Here is a 14,530-nt window from a genome sequence, read left to right on the forward strand (position 1 = left end):
AGTACACATTTCTCCAGATTTAGTTTTTTCAATGGTTTATTTGCCCTTAAAACATTCTCAACTTTTGGATGTTTCATCATCCTGCTTAACTCCAGCACATCAAAACCAACATCAGGCCTAGTCTGAGAGCCCAACCAGTTTAATTGACCCACCAGGCTTTGCAATTGGTCAATCTCTATTTTATACAGATCATCATCTTTCTGTGATGACCTGACACGATTAACCAGCGAAGGATGGGAGTAACACTCTCTAAATAGGATTGTTGGTTCAAACTTATTACACTTAATATCTGAACCAATATATTTAAAGACCTCACAAGCCTGACTCCCAATCTTAAATTCTGCCTTAATCTTAATATATTTCTCAAAATCCACAATACGACCCCATAAGAAATCAATGTGCATCATGAAGATGCCTGAACGTTTCCCTTTATGATGCCAATAAAACATCGCAGGATCTACTTTTAGTTGAACACAACCAATTTTCAATAAAACAGATCTCACTAGGAAAGACCACACCCTGGAAGCATTAAGGCCATAGATGCATTTGTTCAGTTTCCACAGTTTTTCTTCTGTATCTGCTGCCTCTTTAGGTGGTTTCAGATAGAAGTGCATCATCTTGCAGAAATGCAGCTTTTATGTCAATGGATCTACATTCCCATGAATATGTGGCAAAAATAGCCAAAAAGATTCTCAAGATTACTTTTCCAGCTGTGGGAGAGTCCACTCTAAACTTGCTTTAGCCTCATAAGTTGCATCGGGAAGGGCTTTTTCAGTACAAATCCATCTATGTGACAAGGCCGGCTGTCCCGTATCTGGTACCTCAGAATAGACTTCAAACTCTCTAACTCCTTATGTTTTGCTTTTCTTATTAGTTTATCCTCAAGTTTATTGGCAGCCATGAAAACCTCACGATCATGAGGACTTCTGCTTCTAGTTCTATTCCGAGACTGCCCTCTAGCCTTCGTTTCATTGTGTAATCTGTTCATACTATGGCCTCTATTAGCACTTTGATGTCTTTCATAACGACTGCTAGAAGATCTCCCTCGCACTTTATCGGAGGCTCTTTCTCCAGTAAGTGATCGATTCCTAATGCAAGCCACACTTCCTAACCCACTATCAAAACTTGCACTGCGCTTTCTTACCCTCCACTCTTTCACCCCATTCTGCCAGTCCATGGCTCTTGGCCATCATCTTGAAAATTTAACCAATATTTAAACTTGCCTGTAGATTTTCCTGCATGCCCCACAATTGTCGCAACGCTCTGGATTACAAGAGCATAAGAAATAGGAGCAGGAGCAGGCCATTCAATAAGATCTTGGCTGATCGTCCCCAGATCTCAGCTCCTCTTTCGTGCCAGCTCCTCATAGCCCTCAACTGCCCAATATTTCAAAAAAATCTATCTACCTTCTCTTTAAATACTTTCAGTATTTCAGTCCACAACTCTCTGGGGTAGAGACATCCAGACATTCACTACCCTAAGAAATTCCTTCACATCTCCGTTTTAATTGAGAGTCCCCTTATTTTGTAACTATGTTGCCTAGTTTGAGCTTCCCCTACTAGTGGAAACATCTTCTCATCAACCCTGTCAAGCCCCCTCAGAATCTTATACGTTTCATTAAGATCACCCCTCATTCTTCTAAACTCTAATGAATAAAGGGCTAACCTGTTTAGCCGTTCTTGATAAGTCAACCCCTTCATCCCAGGAATCAGCCTAGTGAATCTCTTTTGAACTGCCTCCAATGCCAATATATCCTTTCTTAAATATGGGGACCAAAACTGTACACAATACTCCAGGTATGGCCTCACCAACACCTTGTACAGTTGTATCAAGACTTTCCTGTTTTTAAACTCCAACCGCCTGGCAATAAAGGACAAAATTCCACTTGCCTTCTTAATTACTTGTTGCATCTGCATGCCAACATTTTGTGTTTCATGCGCAAAAACACCCAGATCCCTCTGTGTTACACTGTTTTGGAAGTCTCTCTGCATTTAAATAATCTGCCTTTTGATTCTTCCTACCAAAGTGCATGAGCTCACACTTTCCTACATTAAACTCCATCTGCCAAGTTTTTGCCCACTCATTAAACCTATCTATACCCCGTTGCAGATTCCTTATGTCCTCATCACATGCCCTCCCACCTATTTTTGTATCATCAGTAAATTAGGATATATTACACTCTGCCCCTTCCTCCAAGTCATTAATATAGAAGGTAAACAATTGAGGCCCTAGGACGGATACTTGTGGCACTCCACTAGTTATGTCTTTCCAACCTGAAAAAGACCCATTAATCCCGACTCTCTGTCTTCTATGAGTTAATCAGTCCTCAATCCATGCCATTACATTACCCCCAATACCGTGAGCTCCTATCTTGTGCAATAATCTTTTATGAGCCACCTTATTGAATGCCTTCTGGAAGTGCAAATACACTACATCTACCTGTTCCCCTTTGAGGATATAACAAGCAGTGTTGACAAAGAACTCTAGCAAATTTGTCAAATATGATTTCCCTTTCACAAAACCATGTTGATTGTTTGATTGCGTTAAGCTTTTCTAAATGTCCTGCTATTTCTTCCTTAATAACGGACTCTAGCATTTTCCCAACAAACGATGTTAGGCGACTGGCCTATAGTTTCCTGCTTTTTGTCTCCCTCCCTTCTTGAACAGGGGCATCACATTAGCAGTTTTCCAATCCGCTGGAACCCTCCCGGAATCCAGTGAGTTCTGGAACATTTCGACCAATACCTCCATTATCTGATATCTGTGGGACATTTATAGCGTGTTCCACCGTGAAGACCGATGCAAAATATTGGTTTAAATTATCTGCCATTTCCCTGTTCCCCGTGATCAACTCTCCAGTCACATCCTCCAAGGGGCCCACGCTCACTTTAGATATTCTCTTTTTATATACCCGTAGAAGCTCTTGCTGTTTGTTTTTATATTTCTTGCCAATTTATTTTAGATTTTTATAGATTTAGATATACAGCACTGAAACAGGCCCTTCGGCCCACCGAGTCTGTGCCGACCATTAACCACCCATTTATACTAATCCTACACTAATCCCATATTCCTACCACATCTTTACCTGTCCCTATATTCCCCTACCACCTACCTATACTAGGGGCAATTTATAACGGCCAATTTACCTATCAACCTGCAAGTCTTTTGGCTGTGGGAGGAAACCGGAGCACCCGGAGGAAACCCATGCAGACACAGGGAGAACTTGCAAACTCCACACAGGCAATACCCAGAATTGAAACTGGGTCACTGGAGCTGTGAGGCTGCGGTGCTAACCACTGCGCCACTGTGCCGCCCCACTGTATTAGCTTTTTAGTCATCCGCTGCTGGTTCCTAAAAAGATTCCCAATCCTCTGGCCTATCACTAGTTGTCACCGTTTTGTATGCCTTAGTTTTTGATTGGATGCACTCCTTGATCATCTTTGTTAACCAAGGGTGGTTCATCCTTCTGATCGAGTCCTTCTTTTTGACCAGGATAGATTTTTGCTGAGCGTTATGAAATATCTGCTTAAATGTCTGCCACTGACCTTCCCCTTAGTCTATTTTCCCAGCCCGCTTCAGACAACTCTTTCTTCATACCTCCGTAATTGCCCTTGTTGAAGTTGAGGACACTGGTTTGAGACCAGAGTTGCTCACCCTCAAACTGAATTTGAAATTCTACCATGGTGATTGCTACCCCCCAGAGGATCCTTAACTACGATATCTCTTATTAATCCTACCTCATTACACATTACTAGATCTAAAATAGCCTGTTCTGCAACGTATTGCTCGAAGTAACAATCCTTGATGCACTCTACAAATTCATCTTCCAGATAACCTCTGCCAATCTGATTTGTCCAGTTAATATGCAGATTAAAATCACCCATGACAATTGTAGCGCCCTTCTTACATGGCTCCATTATTCCTGATTTATACTTGGTCCTACAGTGAGGCAACTCTTCAGGGGCCTATAGATGACTACCCCCCACCCCCACCACCCCCATAACTTCTTCCCCTTGCTATTCCTTATTTCCACCCAAACTGATTCCACATCATGATCTATTGCACCTATATCAATACTCACCACTGCACTGATACCTTCCTTTATTAACAAAGCTACCCCACCTCTTTTTCCTTTTTGCCTATTTTTCCAGAACATCGAATACCCCTGAATATTGAGTTCCCAGTCTTGGTCACCCTGCAACCACGTCTCTGCAATAGCTATAAAGTCATATTCATTTATTTCTATTTGTGCTGTCAACTCATCTATCTTGTTACAAATGCTGCATGCATTCAGAAAAAGAGCCTTCAGGTTTGACTTTTTACCATTATTACTCATTCTGCTTCTAATTTCTGTCGCACTCTTCTGCTTACATTTTCTCCCCCTCCCTGTCACACTTTGGTTATGGTCCGCCTCTTCACTACCCTGCACCTCTGCTCTCTCGTTTCTTTTTGATTTTTTAAACTTCCCTTCAACTGAACCTTTCCCACCGACTCATTAGTTTAAAGTCCTGTCTACAACCCTAGTTATACGATTCGCAAGGACATTGGTCTCAGCAGGTTTTAAATGAAGCCCGGCCAATGGAACAGCTCTCTCCTTCCCCAGTACTGATGCCAGTGCCCCATGAATCGGAACCCATTCCTCCCACACCAATCTTTGAGCCACGTGTTTACCTCTCTAGTCTTATTTACCCTATGCCAATCTGCACGTGGTTCAGGTAGTAATCTGGAGATTATCATCTTTGAGGTTCTGCTTTTTAAATTTAGCCCCGAGCTGCTCACAGTCCCTCAGCAGAACCTCTTTCCTAGTCATACCTATGTATTTGGTACTTACATGGACCACGACAATAGGATCCTTCCCCTCCCACTCCAAGTTCCTTGTCACCCAAGTACCTACTTGAAGCAATTGGCCTTTGGATGCAATAGCTCGTTTTTGAGCATCACAATCGGTTACATTACTATCCATATCTTGATCCACCTGTGCATCAGGACCTTCATCACAAAACACATGATTATTTGAGGAACAAGGTGCCTCTGTTCCTCTATCAGCTGCTCAGATTTTGAGATTTTGTAGTCAACCCCGATTAAACATGAAGAATGAACCATAACAGTTTGATTTCCATGCTTGATAACTACTGTCTTACCATCCCGACCGATTACTACCAGGGCCCTTCCATTCCCTATGGCCTTCTCTTTCATAATAGACCAAATCTCCTGAATTCAATTCTGCCTCAGGTGGCCTTATACGAAGCCTGAGCTCTGCGAATTTTCTCAGAGACCTCAGCCTTGATGAAAGCCCGTCTCCCTGCATGTAAAGCATTCAAGTGTGTAGAAAGAAAAAATGGAACTAATAGTACCTTCTAAAGCAGGAGGACTGTCGCACAGTACATAAGGCAATTTTGAATTCCGCCCATAGACCAACTGATAGGGACTATATCCTCCAACCATCTAAAGTGAATTCTTTGCATGAACCGCCCATGCCAGGGCAGTTGTCAATTTGCAGTTTGGCTGATCAGCCAAGATTTTATGTATTATTTCATCCACCACTGCATGATTTCTTTCACAGAGCCCACTGTTCTTTCTCTGCAGCTGCAGTATTCATAACCATAATGTTCATGTTTTTGCACATATTCCTGAACTCATCATTGGCAAATTAGCCTCCATAATCAGTCAGAAACTTAGCTGGTGCCCCAAGTCCAATCCCTATCCATTTCTCCATAATTTTGTCTATAATCACCCTTTTGTCCTTACTATTTGTTATTGTATAAAGACTATATCTAGTTGCTAGGTTTATAAAAAGTAGAATGAAAATATTCATGGCTTTGTCCCATACCTTTAAATCCATGGCAACTACCTCGTTAAAATCATGTGCCAGTGGAAGGCTGACAACAGGAGGTGATGGTGTCCTCCGATACTTTTTACAAATCTCACACTTTTCACTAATCTCTTCCATTATCCTCATATACTCTCCATCAATCACATCTGCATCTTTTAGTAAGGTTTTTAATCTCGGACAGCAAGGGCGAGCAAATTGTGCAACTTGAAGACAATTTGCCTTTTATCTCTGATTCATAACACCTGATGCTTTCAACACTTCTCTAACACTGACTAGAAATATCAGGTTTTGTTAAGGGGATATAATAATGCCCTGACTGGGTAAACTGCAAATTCACTGGCTTTCCAAACACAATTGCCTTATCATGCTCCATATCAAGTTTTATCTGTGCCTTTTTTATTGAAGGCTTACTCAAGAGTAAAAAGGTATCTCACTGGAGACTACATCAGTACTGATAAAGTGGCTTACCCCAGCTATTTTACATGGGATTACTACTCTCTTCAGTGACTTCAATGTGTTGTCATCACCAAACCTAATGCTGGTAGTACTTTTATACTCCTTACCCTTGTGTCGATCCTCGCTACTGACTGAATCTAGATAACATTGTAACAAGTTCCGCATACTGCTGATGTACAAGCACTACGCAGTACCGCACAGTTGAACGAATCCGCAACCAACACATTCATCGCAGGACTAAAACTCCTGGTGACTGGTAAAATTCTTTCAGATCCATCCTCAGAATATTCCGCATCATGTATTATTTCAAGGACTCTGCCCTCCGCTTAAGGCAGTTGCATCTAGTGATACGTTTAGAGTGTCACATTTGAAGCACTATTCTTTGGGTATTCCTGAGATTCATTCACCTTTGATTGTGGTTCCAACCCTGTCTTGCACTGTAATATTCAGACCTGCTAAAAGTGCTTTCATCCTCATTCCTCCTGTCTTTAACTCTTCTGTTGTACTTAGGCCTACTTCCAGTACCTGGATTATTTCTAAATCTTGTAAACATGGAGTCCTCCATTCTTTGTGCCGCCGCAGAGTGTCCTGCTTGTTCTACCAGAACCGCAGGAAATGACTGTTTCCCCAGGAATTTTTTTTTAAGGCTACAGACATTTGGTTCAATAGGAGTCTTTGTCCAAGAACCGCACCCCAGTTAGAAGTAGGAGCCTGTCCAAATGCAACACCCTAGCACAATCTAGCAATTTAAAAGCTAACGCTGAATGAGGGATCTCCAAATTGAATTTCCTCAATCTTTTATACAGTCTGTTAAAGTCCATGATATATTCCTCTACTGAATAACCATCTGTTTTCCGAAATCTATCAAAGTCTGACCATACCTCATACGCGTTCAATAGGTCATCTTTCTTGTAAATTTCATCCAAGAATTCTGACAGAAGATCCAACCCTTCATCAGTATCCAACTGACGAGCATCCAATTTAGAAAACACTTTAGTCCTGATTTTACTTTTGGTAGGAAGTGACAACTCCAACCTTGTTTCCTTTTTGGCAGTATCCACATAGCAACTTAGTTCTTCCACTGGTCATATAGTTCAGACTCCAAAAACACCGGAGGGTAATCATACCTGCCAATTTACACTTACTTTCTGCCAATTATTTTCACAATTGCCCTTGAGACTTCAGTTTTCTATCCAAAAAAAAATTCTTATTTTCCAACCTTCAGCTTTAGGCAACTCTGCTACCATGTTAAACTCCAGAAAGCTTATTACAGAAGGATAAGGCTGGAAAAGGATTACAAACATAAAAGGTCTTCATACAAATCCCTCTCCCAGTCCCAATGAGTGTCTGCTTTTAAGTGTTCAACTAAAACCCAATTAACTCCCATCACTTGCATATAATCACACAATTAACACACAACTGACATGGAGTATTGGGATTGAATTGACAGTGCATTATTCCCGCCTCAGTCATAACAATAGGGAAGGGAAAGACCCTGTTAAGGTAATAGGCTGTGATGGTAAGACTGTGGTTATCAAATATGGCAATCAAACTGTTAAGGTTCATTTCTTACAATTAATCAGGATTAATTGCAAAATCTCAGAATCTGAGTAGCTGAGAGAAGTAAATGAGGCACTTTGTACCTCAAATACTCGTGTATTTTGTGGCGAAGGTCTTGGGGATTAGAATATGGTAGATCAAGGGTTGGATAATCATATGTGAGTGATCATGATGCGCAGGACAGTGCTATTGCATCCAAAAACCAATTGCCCAGAGTGGGTAACAGGTGACATATATTCCAGAGGATCTAATGAGTGGAGGGATGAGAAGGAAAATCTGACAAGTTTAAATATTGGTTAAATGAACAGGATGATGGCCAAGAAGAGAAGTCCATGGACTGTCAGAATGGGGGAAGCAGTGGAGAGTAACAAAGTACAATGCAAGTTCTAATAGTGGGTCTGGCATCAGAAAACAATCACATACTGGAGAAACAGCCTCCGATAGCGTGAGAGGGAAATCTTACAGTAGTAATCCCGAAAGACATCAAATTGCAAGTACAGGCCACAGGCTAAATATACAATGAGAGGAGGGCTACAGAACAGTCTCACAATAAAACCAGAAGCAGAAGTCCTCATGACCGTGAAGTTTTGGCAGTTGTCAATAATCTGGAGGATAAACTAATGAGAGGCAGAACACAAGGAACTAGATAATTGGAGAGAGTTTGGTCTTCATTCTGGGGTACCAGATAAGGGGCAGCTAGCCTTGTCACATAGATGGATTTATACTGAAAATGTCCTTGCAAATGGGGCTTAAAAGGTTAAAGTGAGACTAGTTGCGAGGGGGTTTGAAGAACAATCTGGCATATGTTAGAGTGGACTCTCCCACAGCTGGAAAAGTAACCTTGAAAATCCTTTTAGCTCTTTTGGCCACATATTCATGGGAGTGTAGATCAATCCACAAAAAAACCACATTTCTGCAGGGTGATACTTTTCAGAGAGCTCAAAGAGGCAGCAGATTCAGAAGGAAACTATGAAAACTAAACAAATGCGGATGCTTCCAGGCTGTGGTATTTTTCAGTGAGATCTGTTTTGCTGAAAATAGGGTGTGTTCAACTAAAAGCAGATACTGCAATGTTTTATTGGTATCATAAAGCAAAAATTCAGGCATCTTCGTGAAACACATTGATGATTTCTTATGGGGCGATACTGTGGAATTGGAAAAATGTATTGTTAGTAAGATTAGTGTAGAATTTAAGATTAGGAGTCAGACTTCTGAGGTTTTTAAATCTATTCATTTAGCTATTAAGCAGAGTAGGTCTGGAATAACTTGAAAGCAAAAATCCTATTTAGAGAGTGTTACTCCCGTCCTGGCTAATCGTGGTGGGTCATCACAGAAAAATTCTATGTGTAAAGAAGAGACAGAGCAATTGCAAAGCTTGATTGATCAGTTGAATTGGTTGTGCACTCAGACTGGACCAGATGCTAGTTTTAATGTGCTGGAATTAAGTACTACAATGAAACACCATAAAGTTCAGAATGTTTTGTTTTAAGGGCAAATGAAACATTGAAAAAATTAAATCTGGAGAAATGCATACTTCAGTTCCCATCCTTTGGTGATCCAAAGCACATGAAACTAGTCATTTTTAGTGATGTTTCATATGCTAATCTTCCTAATGGGTATTCGAGTGCAGCTGATTTCATAATATTTCTGATGAGTGAAAATGGGAAATGTTGTCCTTTAGCTTGGGAAGTCAAGAAAATAAAAAGGGTTGTTAAAAGTACTTAAGCTGTGGAAACACGAGCTCTTGTGCAGGCAGCGAATATGGAGTTCTGTTTGTCAAATGAGATTCTACACAAGGGACGTACTGAAGATAGTATACACATTGAATGCTATGTAAATAATCATTCCTTGTGGGATAATGTACTCTCTACAAAAAGTGTGAATGAGAAAAGGTTACAGATTGACCTTAAAAATAAAAGCAAAATACTGCGGATGCTGGAAATCTGAAATAAAAACAAGAAACGCTGGAAATACTCAGCAGGTCTGGCAGCATCTTTGGAGAGAGAAGCAGAGTTAATGTTTCAGGTCAGTGACACTTCTTCAAAACTGGCAGATATAAGAAATGTAAAAGACCAAACGCAGACTGGGTGACCACTTTGCAGAATACCTCTGCTCAGTCCGAAAGCATGACCCCAAGCTTCCGGTTGCTGGCCATTTCAACACACCCACCTGCTCTCATGCTCACATATCTGTCCTGGGATTGCTGCAGTGTTCCAATGAACATCAACGCAAGCTCAAGGAACAGCAGCTCATTTACCAATTAGGCACACTACAGCCTGCCAGACTGAATATGGAGTTCAATAATGTCAGAGCATGACAGGCCCCCCCATTTTACTTTTATTTATAGTAATTTTTGTCTTTTTTGTGTTTATTTTCTTTTAGTTTGTTCAGTTTTTTCTACTGTGCCTACCCACTTTTTTTTCATGTTTGTGCTTGTGGCTGTTCAGTTTTCAGTCCATTAACATTCCATCTGTACTAATGCTTTGTCTTTCAGCACACCGTTAATATATTGTTTACCTTTGCTCCATGACCTTCTGGTCAGCTATTCTGTGACCTTGTCCTATCAACACCTTCGCTTTTGTTATCTCTTGCCCCACCCCCACTTTACTTGCTTAAAATCTTTTACATTTCTTATATCTGCCAGTTCTGAAGAAGAGTCACTGACTTGAAACGCTAACTCTGCTTCTCTCTCCATAGATGCTGCCAGACCTGCTGCGTATTTCCAGCGTTTCTTGTTTTTAGTGCAGATTGATCTTGCTGGCTTGAAACAAATGCTGGAGAGAAAGGAGATCTCTAAAATTAACCAGGTAGGTGCAAGTTTTTTTTTATTCATTCATGGGTTGTGGGCGTCGCTGGCCATGCCAGAATTTATTGCCCATCCCTAATTGTCCTAGAGAAGGTGGTGGTGAGCTGCCTTCTTGAACCGCTGTAGTCCATTTGGGGCAGGTATACCCACAGTGCTGTTAGGAAGGGAGTTCCAGGATTTTGACCTAGCGACAGTGAAGGAACGGCGATATAGTTCCAAGTCAGGATGGTGTGTGACTTGGAGGGGAACTTGCAGGTGGTGGTGTTCCCATGTATTTGCTGCCCTTGTCCTTCTAGTCGGTAGAGGTAGCGGGTTTGGAAGGTGCTGTCTAAGGAGCCTTGGTGCATTGCTGCAGTGCATCTTATAGATGGTACACACCGATGCCACTGTGCGTCGGTGGTGGAGGGAGTGAATGTTTGTAGATGGGGTGCCAATCAAGCAGGCGGCTTTGTCCTGGATGGTGTCGAGCTTCGAGTGTTGTCGGAGCTGCACCCGTCCAGGCAAGTGGAGAGTATTCCATCACACTCCTGACTTGTGCCTTATCGATGGTGGACAGGCTTTGGGGAGTGAGGAGGGGAGTTACTTGTCTCACGATTCCTAGCCTCTGACCTGCTCTTGTAGCCACGGTATTTATATGGCTACTCCAGTTCAGTTTCTGGTCAATGGAAGCCCTGAGGATGCTGATAGTGGGGGATTCAGCAATGGTAATGCCGTTGAATGTCAAGGGGAGATGGTTAGATTCTCTCTTGTTGAGATGGTCATTGCCTGGCACAGTCATCAACTGTTTGTATTACAAAAAGAAATGCTTGTACGATCAAAGAAATTGTTAGGGGTCCTAGAGGAGAGGCATCTCACAATGCTTTGCACAGAATATGGAATCTTTTTTGGATACATTGTTTGTGCATATTAACTAGACCTTTATTTGAAGCAAAAGGGGATCTGTTAATTGTACATCAATTGTGTTTAATTATACGCAGGTGGAGGGCATTAATTGGGGTCTTACTTGAGCACATATAAAAAGAGACACTGAAATTGTGTGGGGGTTGAGTTAGGACATATATGCTTGTAATGTTGCACTCTATAAATAAATGAGACTGAGGAAAGATTTTCTCCATTATCATGCTTCACCAACTGGCTTTTTGCAATTGAATACACACCAACAAAATAATAATAGGGATGGTGCATGGCCAGCATGCATGCTGTGCCCACATGGCGCAGGAGGCGGCTATTTGGCCCATCATGTTTGTGCAGCTCTTTGAAACAGCTGTTCAATTAGTCCCACTCCCCTGATTTTTTCCTATAGGCCTGCAAATTAGTTCTTCTCAAGTATATTTTTTCCAATTCCCTTTTGAAAACTACTACTGAAATTGCTTCCTTTCAGGGACTACATTCCAGACCATAGCAATTTTCTGTGCAAAAGAAATTCTCCTCAATTCCTCCTGGATTTTTGTCCAATCATCTTAAATCTGTGACCTCTGGTTACTGACCCTAGTTCCAGTTTAAACAGTTTCTCCATAATCACTTTACCAAAACCCCTCACGATTTTCAACATCTCTTGTCAAACTCCCCTTAACCTTCTTTGCTCTAGTGTGTCTGTCAAGGTCCAGTTGGTACCACTCTCATCAATGATTCAGAAGATTATGGAGTCCATCCCCACTCCAGAGATTTGAGTACAAAAAGCTAGGCTGACACCCCTGTGCAATACTGGGGGAGTGCTACACTGTTGGAGGTGCCGTCTTTTGGATGAGACGTTAAACAGAGGACCTGTCTGCGCTCTCAGGTTGACGTAAAAGACCCAATGGCACTATTTTGAAGAACAGGGGAATTATTCCTGGTATCCAGACAATTTTTACCCCTCAACCAACATCATAAAAACAGATTATCTGGCCACTCAGCTCCTGACCCCATTACAGCCTTGGTTCAAACATGGACAAAAGAGCTGAACTCAAGAGGTGAGATGAGAGTTACTGCCCTTGACATCAAGGCAGCATCTGACAGAGTATGGCATCAAGGAGCCCTAGCAAAACTGAAGTCAATGGGAATCAGGGGGAAAAACTCTCCGCTGGCTGGAGTCATACCTAGCGAAAAGGAAGATGGTTGTGGTTGTTGGAGGTCAATCATCTCAGCTCCAGGACATCACTGCAGGAGTTCCTCAGGGAAGTGTCCTAGGCCCAACCATCTTCAGCTGCTTCATCAATAACCTTCCTTCAGTCATAAGGTCAGAAGTGGGGATGTTCGCTGATGATTGCACAACGTTCAGCACCATTTGCGACTCCTCAGATAATGAAGCAGTCTGTGTAGAAATGCAGCAAGACCTGGACAATATCCAGGCTTGGGCTGATAAGTGGCAAGTAACATTTGCGCCACATGAGTGGCAGAAAATGACCATCTCCAACAAGAGAGAATATAACCATCTCCCCTTGACATTCAATGGCATTACCATTGCTGAATCCCCCACTATCAGCATCCTAGGGGTTACCAGTGTTCAGAAACTGAACTGAAGTAGCCATATAAATACCGCGACTACAAGAGCAGGTCAGAGGCTAGGAATCCTGAGGCGAGTAACTCATCTCCTGACTCCCCAAAGCCTGTCCACCATCTACAAGGCTCAAGTCAGGAGTGTGCTGGAATACTCTCCACTTGCCTGGATGGGTGCAGCTCACCACCACCTTCTCAAAGACAATTAGGGATGGGCAATAAATGTTGCCCAAGCCAGCAATGCCCACATCCCATTAATGAATTAAAAAAATCACATTGTTGTTTCTGGGAGCTTGCGGTATTGTGTTTCCTATATTACAGCAGTCAGCATACTTCATAGAGTCATACAACACAGAAACAGGCTATTCAGCCCACTGTATTCCTGCCAGCCATCAAGCACCTATCTATTCTGATCCCATTTTCCAGTACTTGGTCCATAGCTTTGTATGCTATGACATTTCAAGTGCTCACCTAAATACTTCTTAAATGTTGTGAGGGTACCTGCCTCTACCACCCCTTTAGGCAGTGTGTTCCAGATTCCAACCACCCTCTGGGTGAAATTTTTTCCCTCAAATCCCCTCTAAATCTCCTGCCCCTTACCTTAAATCTATGCCCCCTGGTTATTGACACCTCTGCCAAGGGAAAAAAATCTTCATATCTACCCTATTTATGCCCCTCATAATTTTATATACCTCAAATCAGGTCCCCCCTCAGCCTTCTGTGCTCCAAGGAAAACAACCCCAGCCTATCCAGTCTCTCTTCATAGCTGAAATGGTCCAGCCCAGGCAAAATCCTGGCGAATCTCCTCTGCACCCTCTCCAGTACAATCACATCATTCCTATAGTGTGGCGACCAGAACTGTACACAGTACTCCAGCTGTGGCCTAACCAGCACTTTATACAGTTCCATCGAACCTCCCTGCTCTTATATTCTGTGCCTCGGCTAATAAAGGTAAGTATCCCATATGCCTTCCTAACCACCTTATCTATCTGTGCTGCTGCCTTCAGTGATCTATGGACAAGTACACTAAGGTCCCTCTAACCCTCTATTTCCTAGGGTCCTACTATCCATTGTATATTCCCTTGCCTTGTTAGTTCTTCCAAAATGAATCACCTCACACTTCTCAGGATTAAATTCCATCTGCCACTGCTCTGCCATCTTATCAGCCCATCTATATCGTCCTGTATAAGGAAAAAAGTACTTCATTGGCTGTGAAGTACTTTGAAACGTCCTGCGGTCATGAAAAACAATAGATAAATGACGTTTTTATTATGGAAAATAATCCTAGCTTCCCTGGTCTTTCCACATAACAAATCCGTTATCATTCTAGTAAATCTCCTCTGCATTCTCTTCAAGGCCTCGATATCCTTCCTAAAGTTACTAGAATGGGATACACA

General features: G+C 42.0%; 1 protein-coding gene across 6 annotated transcripts in view; it reads right to left on the reverse strand.

Moving 5' to 3' along the window:
• The window catches only part of parp4 (poly (ADP-ribose) polymerase family, member 4), a 245,720-nt gene that overhangs the window by 218,886 nt on the left and 12,304 nt on the right, over nucleotides 1-14,530 (reverse strand). The gene's annotated exons all lie outside the window — the stretch shown is intronic.

The sequence above is a fragment of the Heterodontus francisci genome, chromosome 6, assembly GCF_036365525.1.
Source record: "Heterodontus francisci isolate sHetFra1 chromosome 6, sHetFra1.hap1, whole genome shotgun sequence".
NCBI lineage: Eukaryota > Metazoa > Chordata > Chondrichthyes > Heterodontiformes > Heterodontidae > Heterodontus > Heterodontus francisci.